Source organism: Macaca fascicularis, chromosome 17 (assembly GCF_037993035.2).
Source record: "Macaca fascicularis isolate 582-1 chromosome 17, T2T-MFA8v1.1".
NCBI lineage: Eukaryota > Metazoa > Chordata > Mammalia > Primates > Cercopithecidae > Macaca > Macaca fascicularis.
This window is the reverse complement of record NC_088391.1, coordinates 91,460,013-91,473,012: the sequence shown is the minus strand read 5'-3', so window position 1 is coordinate 91,473,012 and position 13,000 is coordinate 91,460,013. Positions and strand designations below refer to the sequence as shown.

Below are 13,000 nucleotides of genomic sequence, written 5' to 3'. Positions count from 1 at the left end.
TGCATCCCCAGGTGTGTCTGAGCTTTGGGTTCATTTGTGTGTGAGTGTGCGTCCATCTGAGGTGCTGTGTCCTCAAGCTTGTGGAGTCGTGAGTCTGTGTTTTGTGGGGTGTGGCCCAGGTGTCTGGGTCCACCATGCAATCGGGGCTTGAGCCTGAGTGCTCAGGTGTGTTAGGGTGGATGTGACTTCTGTGGGGTGTCCCCAGGTGTGTGAAGCTGGTTGCGCTGTGTCTGCGGCGGGGCGTCTCCGGCGGGCATCGGCGTGGGTGGGTCTGGCTCTTAGGCGGTCAGTTGTGCGTGCGGCCAGGTGTGTGCGAGGGCCCAGCAGGGGCGGGCGGGCCTCGCGTCCCGCCTGCAGGGGGCGCCGCCGGGGGCGGCCTGGGAGCAGAGGCGCGGGCCCGGCCCTGCATTTCCGCCCCGGTCCGGCCCTCCCCGACGCCCCGGCTGCCGGCAGGTGAGGCGCTGAGCGCGGGAGGGGGTCGGGGAAGCGTCCGCTCCGCCCCCCGCGCGAGGTGTCCTGAGCCCCGCGGGAACTCGGGGCGCCGCTCCCTGCGCGGCGTCTGGGCCGAGGCCGCAGCACCCGGCGTCCCCGGGGGTGAGGGAGGAAGCCTGGGGCGCCGCCGGCGAGGCCAGCCGGAGGGAGAGGACGGTGGACCCCGAAACGCGTCCTCCATTGCCTCGCGCGGAGGCCATGGGCGCGATTGCCAGAACGGGCGGAGGGCGGCCAAAGCCAGGAACCGCCTCACGCACGGACGCTGCTTCCTTGTAAAGGAAACGTGGCCGCCCACACGCTGGCTTTCAGAGGACCTCGGCTGAACCAGGCTAACGCTTCTCAGAAATTGTTCTTAAAGATTTCCCGTTTGTAAGGAGACTGGAAGCAGCAAAAGAAATCTAAAAACGTCTCCTGGCACTTGTGAATTTCTGATCTAAGGTTTCTTTGGAGCCGTTAGTGAAAATTATGAAATTTTGAAGAAATTTATTAACTTGATTATTAATTATGGTTATCATTGCTATTTTACTCCGTGGGCCAAGGAGAACGCCATAGGCTCAAAAGCCGACTTAAGTGTTTTTGGAACACAGCTTCTTAACTCCACGCTTAGTTGATTCATATTGAAGTGATAAGAAAATGTACTAGATTTCTGGCCTTTTTTGTTGTTGTTTGGGATGGAGTCTTGCCCTGTCGCCCAGGAAGGAGTGCAGTGGCGCGCTCTCGGCTCACTGCAGCCTCTGCCTCCCGGGTTCAAGCGATTCTCCTGCCTCAGCCTCCCAAGTAGCTGGGATTACAGGCGCCTGCAACCACGGCCAGCTATTTTTGTGTTTTTAGTAGAGACGGGGTTTCACCATGTTGGCCAGGCTGGTCTCCAACTCCTGTCCTCGTGATCCGCCCGCCTTGGCCTCCCAAAGTGTTGGGATTACAGGCGTGAGCCACCGCACCCGGAATTTGTGGCCTTTTTTAAAAGCATGTGATTTATTTTGCTAAATGTCCCAGGAAAAATGATTAATGGAAAACTACAGGTGAGCTATATAAAGTGTAGGTCTTCACACACGTACGTGTCCTTATGTACATTTACCTGTAAATGAAGGCGACTTTTCCCTGGCCTCATTCAGTTGATCGAAATGCTCAGATGAGGAGCACCTGCAGTTTGCCCGTATTTTCCCAAAATGCCTTGTTTGCCTGCAACTATTCCCAGGAGAAGCCAGACTTTCCTCCGTAAGCAAACCACTGTGCTCTCGCAGAGATTTGTACTGTAAAAGCTGAGTTTGCAAAGTTAAATTAATTTCGAATTGGTGGATTTTTGTATGGAAATACTTTGGGCTAGTTGACTTTACTAACCAGGACCTACCTACTACTAGTCAGGAGAGGGTGGTGGTTTGTGGTTCTCTGGATAGTGGGTAGCCGTAAGTAGAACTGAAGAGGGATTTTAAAATGATCTATTCATTTTTCTCTTTACTAGTAAGATTTCCAATCTGTGTCCATTCTTGAAGTCATTGGGAGGCTTTGTACCCACCTGGAGCCAGGGCCCTTACCAGGGATTAGGGCACCGGCAGACTGGTGTGGAGGTGTAGTGCAGGCGTGCTTGAAGAGGGACAGGACCCAAGGAAGGGTGACAATAAGAAGACAAAAACACGAAATATTCGCAGCCCTCTTTAGAACATCCTCCATCTAGGCAAAATCTATTAGGAATTTTAAGAGGCTTCAATTAAACATTAGTGCTCAGTGTCTTGCTGAAGAGGAATTCATTCTTCAGTCGAAGCTCTATTGTCAGTAAAACTGCTCAGGATAAGGCAGCCGTGTTTAGGCTGTGAGGAGCTGCCCCTGGACTGCGGAGCTTGCTCCGTAAAAGGCGTCTTGATACCCCCTCAAATGGATTTACAGAAAAGACTCAGCTGTTGGAAGTCTCCGGGATTGTATGGCATCATGAGGTAACAGACCTGGTAAATAGCTAGAACGTAGAGAAGAATGAAACCAGAGGCAGTGTGCTGTTGGAGCTGAGAGGTGAGTGCTTACTGGAGGGCCAGGAGAAGGTCACAGTTGGACAGACCTTAAGCAGAGAGTGGATTTTTATAGGCAGAAGAGTGGAAAGGGTGGCCGACACCATGAGCAAAAATAAGAAGCTGAAAATGACAGTGTGTTCGAGAAAGGCAAACAGCTGGCGTGCTGAGCCTGGACTGCGCGTGAAGAGGGGTGGGGTGGGGGTGGGGGTGCCTGGAAAGCAAGGCTCTCTGGTGATAACCTCTACTTTTCAATCATGGTTCTGATTTTTTTTTTTTTTTTTTTGCTTGTTTATTGGGAAAATTTTAAGCAAACATGAAAGCACAGCAAAGTAGTAGAATGAATTTCCATATATCCATCAAATGGACTTCACAAGTCTCGTTTGGCCATATCCACTTCATCTTTTTTTTTCTTTTTTGGTTGTGGCTGAAGCAGTTTAAAGCAATTTATTCCAGACAACATAACATTTCACCCCTAAATTGTTCAGCATGCTTCTCCAGGGAAAGGGCATTTGCTTGTGTAACCATAATACAATTATCACCTCCTGATGAAATTGACAATAATTCCTTAATATTTTCTAAAACCTAGCCCATGATCAAATTTACCTGATCACCTCAAAAATTAACTTATTTTTACTGTTGGTTTGTTTGAATCCAAATCCAGACAAGAATTTGTTGACTATCTGTTATCTTTTTATTTTTTGAGACAGGATCCAGCTCTGTTGAGATCATGGCTCACTGTAACCTCAAACTCCTGGATTCAAGCCATCCTCCCACCTCAGCCTCCTGAGTAGTTGGGATTACAGGCATGTGCCACAACACCCAGCTAATTTTTTTTTGTTGTTGTTGTAGAGATAGGTATTGCCCAGGCTGGTTGGTTGTTCCCCTAACCCCCAATGGAGTCTCATTGACTCTTGTCACCCAGGCTGGAGTGCAGTGGCACAATCTTGGCTCACTGCAACCTCTGCCTTCTGGGTTCAAGCGATTCTCCTGCCTCAGCCTCCCAAGTAGCTGGGATTACAGGTGTATGCCACCACGCCCAGCTACTTTTTTTGTATTTTTAGTAGAGACGGGGTTTCACCATGTTGGCCAGGCTGGTCTCGAACTCCTGAACTCAAGTGATCCACCTGCCTCGGCCTCCCAAAGTTCTGCGATTACAGATGTAAGCTACCATACCCAGCTGTTGTCTCTTTCAGTCTAGGGCAGGGGTGGCAAATTTCTCTGTGAAGGGCCAGATACCAGCTCTTTCAGGCTTTGCAGGCCCTATGGTCTCTGCCGTAACTGCTCAGCTCTGCTATTGTCATGCAGAAGTAGCCAGGGGTGATAGTAAATGGATAAGCGTGGCTGTGTTCCAATAATACTTAATTTCCAAAACCTTTGTGTTTTAAAATCCACCCACAGGCTGGACTGACCCGCAGGCTGTGGTTTGTCGACCCAGGTCTAGAGCAGCCTTGGGGGGTTTCTTTAATGCCAATGACTGTCGATGTTGCTTGGTTGATTGCCTGTAGAGTGCCTCACGTTCTGGATCTGTTGGGCTGCTTTTGGTGGAGTATGGTTTGGCTTACTTCTCTATCCCCTATATTTCCTGTAAACTAGAAGTTAGAGTTAGAGGCTTCATTAGGTTCATGCTCGCCATTTTTGGCAAGTCTACTTCAGAAGTGGTTTGACTTTTTTAAAATCTAAATTTATCTGACTTTAAAGACTTGGAAACCCTCATCAAAGAAGCTCAACATTACCAAAATAGGAGCTCAGCATTACTAAAATCGGCTTTGCCTGATGGCTGAGAATACATTTTTTCTCTTTTTCTTTTTACTTTTCTTACTTGTGGGAGAGTATATAGAGCTGTTATTTCTCAGAGTTCTTTCTTGATTAATTTTTGTGGGTACCTAGTAGTAGGTGTATATGAGATACAATGTGTAATAACGCTCATTACAGGGTATATGAGATACAATGTGTAATAATCACATAAATAATCAGGGTAAATGTGGTATCCATCACTTCAAGCATTTATCTTTTGTGTTACAATCTAATGATACTCTTTTAGTTATTTTTAAATGTACAATTACATTATTACTGACTATAGTCACCCTATTGTGCTATCAAATACTAGATCTTATTCCTGCTTTCTATGTTTCTGTACCCATTAACCATCTCTACTTTCCCCCAACCCCCCACTACCCTTCCTAGCCTCTAGTAACCATCATTCTGATCTCTATCTCAGTGAATTCAATTGTTTTAATTTTTGGCTCCCACAAATGAGTAAGAACATGCAAAGTTTGTCTTTATGTGCCTACCTGGGTTATTTCACTTCACATAATGACCTCCAGCTCCACCATATTGTTGCAAATGACAGGATCTCCTTTTTAATGGCTGAATAGTACTCCATTACATATGTGTGCCACATTTTGTCAAGGAGGTCTTGAGAACTTTGAACCCTTTCTCTAGGTCACTGGAAGGTGCCTGTATTCAAGGCATTCTTTGGCCCCTCAAGCATGTGAACTACATTTTTGCACTGAACAAAAATATATTCCTTCCTTGGGCATATGCCCAGGGTCTCAGATTGCCTTCTAATGGGAGTTAGGTCATTTATGTTTGTTTTTAAGCCCCTTATTGCTTAAATGTTTAATTTTCTTCAGTTGACTTCCTCTTCTCTTACCTCCCAACAGGACCGAAAACTGGATATTTGGTCCCCGTGGACTTTCTGGTCACCCTATGAGGTAGATTTACTTTGTCTTGAGTCATGTGGAAGGACTCTGAAGTCACAAGTTTTTAAGACTCTCAGGCTTACTGTGGATCTGGATTCTAAGGCAACACTTCCTTGAAGAAACAAGCTTACAGGTGAGAACTCTTACTCTCTGTTCTAGAGTGTTCATTGCTCAAGTTCTAGAGCACCACAAGAAGTATGCTGACAAATAGTGTCAGTTGGAAGCCCTTGTCTCTTTGTCATTTAAGAATAGTGGTGGGGGGCCAGGTATGGTGGCTCATACTGTAATTCCAGCAGTTTAGGAGGCTGAGGCGGGAGGATTGTTTGATCCCAGGAGACTGAGGCTGCAGTGAGCTGTGATTACACTGATTATGCCACTGTGCTCCAGCCTGGGCAACAGAGTGAGACCCTGTCTCAAAAAATTAAAGGAGGAGGGAAGGGAAGAATAGTAGAGAAACTGTATGTTCATTTCTGCATCTATTTTTCTTTGGGGTGTGTGGTCTTTTGACTTACAAGAATTATATATTAAGAATATGAATCTTTTGTCATATATACTATAACTATTTCCACCCTATTTTTTTTATACTTTGTGTAATACAATCTCTAGGCTTTGCAAAAAATTTTAATTTTATGTAGTTAAAATATTGATCTCCCCTTTACAGTGTCTTTGTTTTGTGTTTTGCTTAGAAAGACCTGCCCATTTTAAGGTTTCTTTTTAAAATTCATGTTGACACAGATAAATGAAAATGTAATGAGAGCTGGGAACATGTGATTCTGAAAAAGACTATTGAAGGGGGAGTATTTCCAGACAATATAATACCAAACTAATGTTGGCATTAAGACTGGTCCTATGTTGCTAAGTGTTGAAGTTGGGCGATGAGTATTTGAGAGCTCCTTCTATCATTACCCTAGTTTTGTACATATTTTACTTTCCATAACAGAGTTTTTTTTAATTTTATTTTAATTTTTTTACCAAGAATAGCAGGGGGAAATTGTATCTTTGTCCCATTCATTCATATTCAGCAGCTATTTATTAAGCTGTTCTGAACACTGGAGGGTATCATGTTAATAAATGAAAAAGGTATTGAAATTTCTGTTATGTGGGAGACAAATATTAGCATCATGGTTAAGGGCACCAACTTCTGTGTCAGACCGCCTGGCTTCTCGTCCTCCCATTGCCACTTACTAGCTGGGTGATTTTGGACTTTTTAATTAAAAAGATGTGTATAATAACAGCTGTCTGGAGGCTCTAGGGAGAATCTGTTTTCTTGCTTTTTGCAGCTGCTAGAGGCCACCTGCATTCCTTGGCTTATTGGCCCTTTCCTCATATTCCAAGCTAACAACATTGCCCTTTTCTGACCCTGCTTTTGTCATCACATCTGTCTGATCTGATCCAGGACAGGTTTTCCAGTTTTAAGGATTCCTCATTTGATTAGATTGGGCCCACTTGGATAATCCAGATTAATCTCTGCATTTCAAGGTCCTTACATCTGTGAAGTCCCTTTTGGCATAGGAGGTAACATATTCATAGGTTCCAGGGATTAGGATGTGAACACCTTTGGGTGGCCATTATTCTGCCAACCACAGATTTGAAGAGACAAAAGAAAGTGAATGTGACTGAGTCCTTGGCAGGGAGGAGATGGGACTGGAGAGGGAGCCAGGCAGAGAGGATTCAGTAGGTCATCATATGTTTTGAAGTTCCTCCCAACAGTAAGAGGAAGTTATGGTCAGATTTATTCCCTCAAATCTGGAATCAGCTGTTTCTCCAAGGAGCCCTAGTTAGCTGTTTTAAAGTGAAAAATGATACTTAAAGACCGTAATCTGGACCTAACAGGGTGCTCATTACTGTTGGATTGGCAGTTGTTTTTAAGCCATTTCAACAGACAGGGAAAACCATTGTTCAAGATAAAATATTTCATGAGTGCCTACTGGTAACATCCAAGTCTGTTTCTGGACTGCAGCGTTTTTGCTTAATGTCATAGAACTTATATCCATACCCCTTTCTTCCACTCCAGAAATCTCAGTTCACAGCAACCCAGTGTAATTGATGATTTGCTTTAGCCCTCACCCCACGGAGTCAGTGCCACAGGGGTGTGGGGATTGGGAGGAAGACCACGGAGGTAAAGTGTCATTTTTGTTACATCGTATCAAGCCTACATACCGTCTACAAGACTTCTCTCTTTTGCTGTTGACCTTGCTTACCTGACTGAAATAGTGATTGGCAGGTTTCTCCACTGTAAAGTCACACTTTCCCCCTCCCTTCATACTGTGCTCTGAAAGGAAGTCATAGTGAGCAGCCTGCACTTCTGGAGGGAGGAGTTATTTAGACTTCATCTCCTTAAGGGGAAAGTGTCTACATATGTTATTTGGAATTCTTCCGTGTAGGAGGTTTATCTGTTTTCTTGCATTTATTTACTCAGTCATTTATATCATTATGGACTCACAGACACTTATTTTATACTTTAGGTTCTAATCCAGTACTCCTTATTTTGTTCTCCAGTTGTTCCTGCTTTGGTCATTGGTAGCTTGTTCTGTCGTCTCTTGTGCCCCTTTGACTTGCCCCATCATTCTGGGCTGGTGGGTTTGTTTATTTTTGAGCACTTCCTTGCTTTCCGATATTGCTAGATGCCCTAGATTCTTCTTGTGTATTTCCTGCTCCAGTCTTAGGTTCAGCCATTTCTCTAGGGAACCCTGGTCCCCTCTGTTGGAGATGTTGTTGGAAACCACAAGCTGGATGCTGGTGTGCTTATTTAGACTGTGGTGTCATTGCTTTTAGGTCCTCTCAGCTGATGGAGCAAGGAAATGTCTGTGTGTACTGACCTGTGTGTATACACGTATCAGTAAATACTTCTGTATGGAACCAGCTGTTTCTGTGAGTCCACACTGGTGTCTCCAGCCCTAATCCTTTACCCCATGGATCACTCTCGCCTTTTCCCTGCTGTCTCTCACCTCCCACTCCAACAGTGAGAAACCTGGCTCCCATCGCCTGTGGCTCATTTGCCTACTTTTCAGTACATACGTGTGTATGACAGCATTGGAATTGCCATCTCGCCCTATGGGAACCAGTGAATCAATGAGAGCCTGGTTTTTATTAATATATACAGTTCCTTTTGCCTTTAGTCTTCTAACTGTGGACTGGGCCAACAGGTGAAACAGTTTCTTTGGGCAGGCTGAATGAGATCCTGCTACCTTGAGAACATCTTACCAGTCAGATCTACAGGGTGCAGATTCCATGGCTTCCCCCTGGCAGTTCTTCCATCACTTGGCTATTTTACTCCGCCTGAGCCAAGGCAGGCTTTGCTATCCTGACTTGACACAGAAGAGTTCCTTAGTAACTGTGTTCATTTGCTAGGGCTTCCATAGCAAATTACCACAGACTGGGAAGCTTAAGAAAACAAAAATGTATTCTCGGCTCACAGAATCCAAAACCAGAATTCCAGGTGCTGTCAAGGCTGCCCTCCCTCCAAAGGCTGTATGGAAAGTCCCTCCCTACATTTTTCAGCTTCTGGTGATTCCAGGTGTTCCCCGGCAAGTGGCCGCACAGCTCCTGGTTCTGCTCTGTCTTCACATGGCCCCTCCTCGGTGTCTGTCTTCTCTCCTGTCCCTCATAAGGCTATCTGCCATGGGATTCGGGGCCCATGTAGGCTGCCCAGGATGATCTCATCTCAGCTTCCCTAATTAATCGCATGTGCAAAGTCCCTTTGCCGTGTGAGGTGCCGTAGTCAAAGGTTCCAGGGATTAGGGCATGGAGATGTTTGCGGGAGACCTTTGTTCTGTCAGTCTCACTTTGTGATGCTGCAGCCATCGCAGGATCAGAGCAGATCCCAAGGCATTTTTGGCAGAGTAAGACCAGGTGCCAATCCCCGAGGTGTGTTTCTGCTGCTCTTATACACCGAGGCAGTGCCATCAGGTCGAGACCCAGCAGGCCCCTCCTTCCTCAGCGCTGAAGGGAGGGGGCTTTGGGCTGACAGGAGACATAGGTTCCGTGCGTGAATTCCATCAGCAGAACGGTGCTCAGAACCTTCTTTGATTCACTCAGTAGGGGCAGAAAGGGGGTGATCCCTCTCTACCCCATCATAAGGGTCATGGCTGACACCCCTATGCCAAACATTAACAATAGAAAAGCAAAACACATGTTCAGTCATAGTTTTACATGACACAGGAGCTTTCAGAATGAAGACCAGAGACCCAGGGTGAACTCTCCAGATTTTGCTTAGATTTGAAGAAGCACAGACGGCCATGTGGAAATCCAATTGGAAAAAAGGGTGTGAGCCGATGGAAATAGACCGAGTGGGGAAGCCCAGCAAGGCCTGTCTCCAGGTTCTTCTTGGCCTCTCTGTTGTAGCATTTCTTCCTTCCAGGAATGGCGCAGGATCCTCTTGTCCAAGGTCTTTATGGCCAGCTGTTACACGGAAAGGCGTGGGGAAGGCTAGAGTAGTATTTTTAGGTTTTATGGCTAGCTTTGGGGAAAGGGGTTCTGGTTCCTGTCACCTGCATTGGGGAAGAGAAATTCTGGATCCTATAGTTTGCCTTGCGGAAGGATGAGAGGGGCAAGACACGCAGGAGAAAGTCGGAGAGACTGAGCTGCTGAGCCCCACAACTCCTAGGCCCTCCCCTCCCGACAGCTGCCAGCACTCCTGCCTCCACACCCTGGGGGTGGTTTTGCTGCAACTGCTCTTTTATTTGAATTTCATGTTATTTTGTCTTGCATAATTGTTTTTGGATACTAGCCTAAACACTGCTGGGCTGTGAGCTCTGACTGGGTAAGAAACATGCCTTCCTCATTCGGAGTCCGCCATCATGCCTTCCACATAGTGGGGACCCAGTAAGAAAGAACTCACTTCCAGTTAGTCGAGAGTGTTTTTACAGAACTCATGTTCTGAGTCAGGCCAGAGTAAATTAGAGTAAGGAAGAGTATATGCGGGAATACTCCTCATATTAAGCTGTGTTCTTGTCCATTTTTCAAACGACCACATTTACTTTTCAAGCTTTTGAGTGTTAATTACCTCTTCCTGCTGTTGTCATCTGTACTTGGGAGTATGAAGAGGTAAGTTTAATGAAAATTAATATTTTTACATCTCATGATGGTTTTATTAACTTACCAGCATTAAATGAGGTTTGAAAAGTGTTCTTTGAGCCATTATTGAAAATCATAACTGCCTGCTTTGAATTACTCTTCCTCCCTTGATTTGGTGTTCTGCAAAGTTAGATCCAGATTATAAAAGCCTAATAAAAACTTAGGAGATTAGTATATCTCATAAATGAACAAAGAATGGTTTGACGGCATTGCGGGGAACATTTACGAAGTCTAAGTCATGGTTAACATGGTAATTTTAGGAGGAATTGTGAACAGCAAGATCTTTTACAATAGAAGTCAAGTAGACTCACAGGTAAGCCAGCAGTACCAGGGTTCCGGGGCTTAAGATCAGCTGGGATATAACTGAATGTACTGACTGGGAGCTTGCCAGAAGCTCAGTTACCTGCCTCTCACTGGGTTTCTCCAGCCTCTGTGTCACTTTCCATCTGGGCTATCTGGCAGATACCTTACACAAATGCGACACATTCTGGTCTCTCGGGCTTCAGTGTAGTGGTGGCATAAGTGGATGTTTTCATTATGTAGAATAAAAACAGTACTGGCAGAATATCTATAACAGAGACATCTTCAACAAACTTGTGTCCAGGGAGGCGCTCTCCATTGGCAGTGTTTGGGATTAGAGCTGTAGAGGTGAAGGTGGCCGCTACTGTGGGAGGAAAAGAGGAGTGCACTTGGTGTTCGGACATTTCCCTGTGGACGCGCAGATGCCAGGATCTCCTTATCAAATGAATGGCTTTCAGAGTCAACTTTGTGGTCAGGGCTCTCAGAAAACATCCATTTCCCTTTCCTATCTTTCCCTTCTGATATTTTAGTTGTGCCTGAGTAAATAACGAACCCCTGGTGAAGAAAGGCAAGTGAAAATGTCATTCCCACCCTTTGTTCATAACAATTAGGTACAAATTGGCCTTGAACTTGGTTCCTGCAGTGATAGAGACACATCCCAGTTGATGAACCCTTCTTCCGTCCCTGCTGCCCTCCCTCCTTTCCTTCTCCCCTTCATCCCTCCCTATGGCCCTCCCTCCTTTCCTTCTCCCCTTCATCCCTCCCTACGGCCTTCCCTCCTTTCCTTCTCCCCTTCATCCTTCCCTATGGCCCTCCCTCCTTTCCTTCTCCCCTTCATCCCTCCCTACGGCCCTCCCTCCTTTCCTTCTCCCCTTCATCCCTCCCTACGGCCTTCCCTCCTTTCCTTCTCCCCTTCATCCTTCCCTACGGCCTTCCCTCCTTTCCTTCTCCCCTTCATCCTTCCCTATGGCCCTCCCTCCTTTCCTTCTCCCCTTCATCCTTCCCTACGGCCCTCCCTCCTTTCCTTCTCCCCTTCATCCTTCCCTATGGCCTTCCCTCCTTTACTTCTCCCCTTCATCCCTCCCTACGGCCTTCCCTCCTTTCCTTCTCCCCTTCATCCTTCCCTACGGCCCTCCCTCCTTTCCTTCTCCCCTTCATCCCTCCCTGTGGCCCTCCCTCCTTTCCTTCTCCCCTTCATCCTTCCCTACAGCCCTCCTTCCTTTGCTTCTCACATTCATTCCTCCCTACGGCCTTCCCTCCTTTCCTTCTCCCCTTCTTCCCTCCCTATGGCCTTCCCTCCTTTCCTTCTCCCCTTCTTCCCTCCCTATGGCCTTCCCTCCATTCCTTCTCCCCTTCCTCTTTTTTTGTTTTCCCCTTTCCAGCATTTTACTGTGAACATTTCCAGACATACTCTACAGTAGAGTGTAGTAACCCTCATGTGCCACCCACCCGGGATCAGAGATCACTGCACCATATTGGCTTTGCCATGCTTGTTCTACGTGCCCTCCTCTCTTTGTGTTTTGGAGTTTTATTTGCTTGTTTCTAGAGAATTTTGAAGCAAATGCCAGAAATCATGTCGTTGCACTCCCAAATATTTTAGTATGAATTTTGAGGGTTTTTTATATAAATATAATTCAGTCCAACAGTGAAAAAAATACTTAATATCTTTTAATATTGTATCCCAGTTTCCTTTTTTTTTTTTTTTTTTTGAGATGGAGTCACCCTTGTCGCCCAGGCTGGGGTGCAATAATCTTGGCTCACTGCAACCTCCGTCTCTTGGGTTCAAGCGATTCTCCTGCCTTCGCCTCCCAAGTAGCTGGGATTACAGGCACCCACCACAGGCCTGGCTAATTTTTGTATTTTTAGTAGAGACGGGGTTTCACCATGTTGGCCAGGCTGGTCTTGAACTGCTGACCTCAAGTGATCTGCCCGCCTTGGCCTCCCAAACTGCTGGGATTACAGGTGTGAGCCACTGTGCCCGGCCTATTTTTACAAAGCAAGGTCTGTGCAGTTGGTTTATTCAAGTCAGAATTTTTGTTGTTGTTGTTGTTGTTGTTGTTGTTGTTGTTGAAACGGAGTCTCACTCTTGTTGCCCAGGCTGGAGTGCAATGGCACGATCTCGTCTCACTGCAACCTCCGCCTCCCAGGTTCAAGTGATTCTCCTGCCTCAGCCTCCTGAGTAGCTGGGATTACAGGCATGCACCACCATGCCCAGCTAATTTTGTATTTTTAGTAGAGGCGGGGTTTCTCCGTGTTGAGGCTGGTCTCGACCCCTGACCTCAGGTGATCTGCCTGGCTCGGCCTCCCAAAGTGCTGGGATTACAGGCGTAAGCCACCGTGCCCGGCTTCAAGTCAGAATTTTAAAATCCCATCTATTGTATTTGGTTTATGTATCTCTTGTCTCTTTTAAAAATAATTTTGTATGCC

At 46.2% G+C, this 13,000-nt stretch overlaps 1 protein-coding gene across 7 annotated transcripts in view; it reads left to right on the top strand.

Moving 5' to 3' along the window:
• The first annotated feature begins 405 nt into the window (after positions 1-405).
• The window catches only part of GGACT (gamma-glutamylamine cyclotransferase), a 57,601-nt gene continuing 45,006 nt past the window's right edge, over positions 406-13,000 (top strand). For 3 of the 7 annotated variants that reach the window (XM_074021338.1, XM_074021337.1, XM_074021342.1), the window contains exons 1-2: positions 412-2,496; positions 5,159-5,330. The gene's annotated coding sequence lies outside the window, so the exon portion shown is untranslated. Of the gene's footprint in view, positions 2,497-3,893; positions 4,042-5,158; positions 5,331-13,000 lie in introns of all 7 variants that reach the window. The other 4 variants (XM_015439482.4, XM_045376856.3, XM_074021343.1 and 1 more) reach the window with 3 other exon arrangements.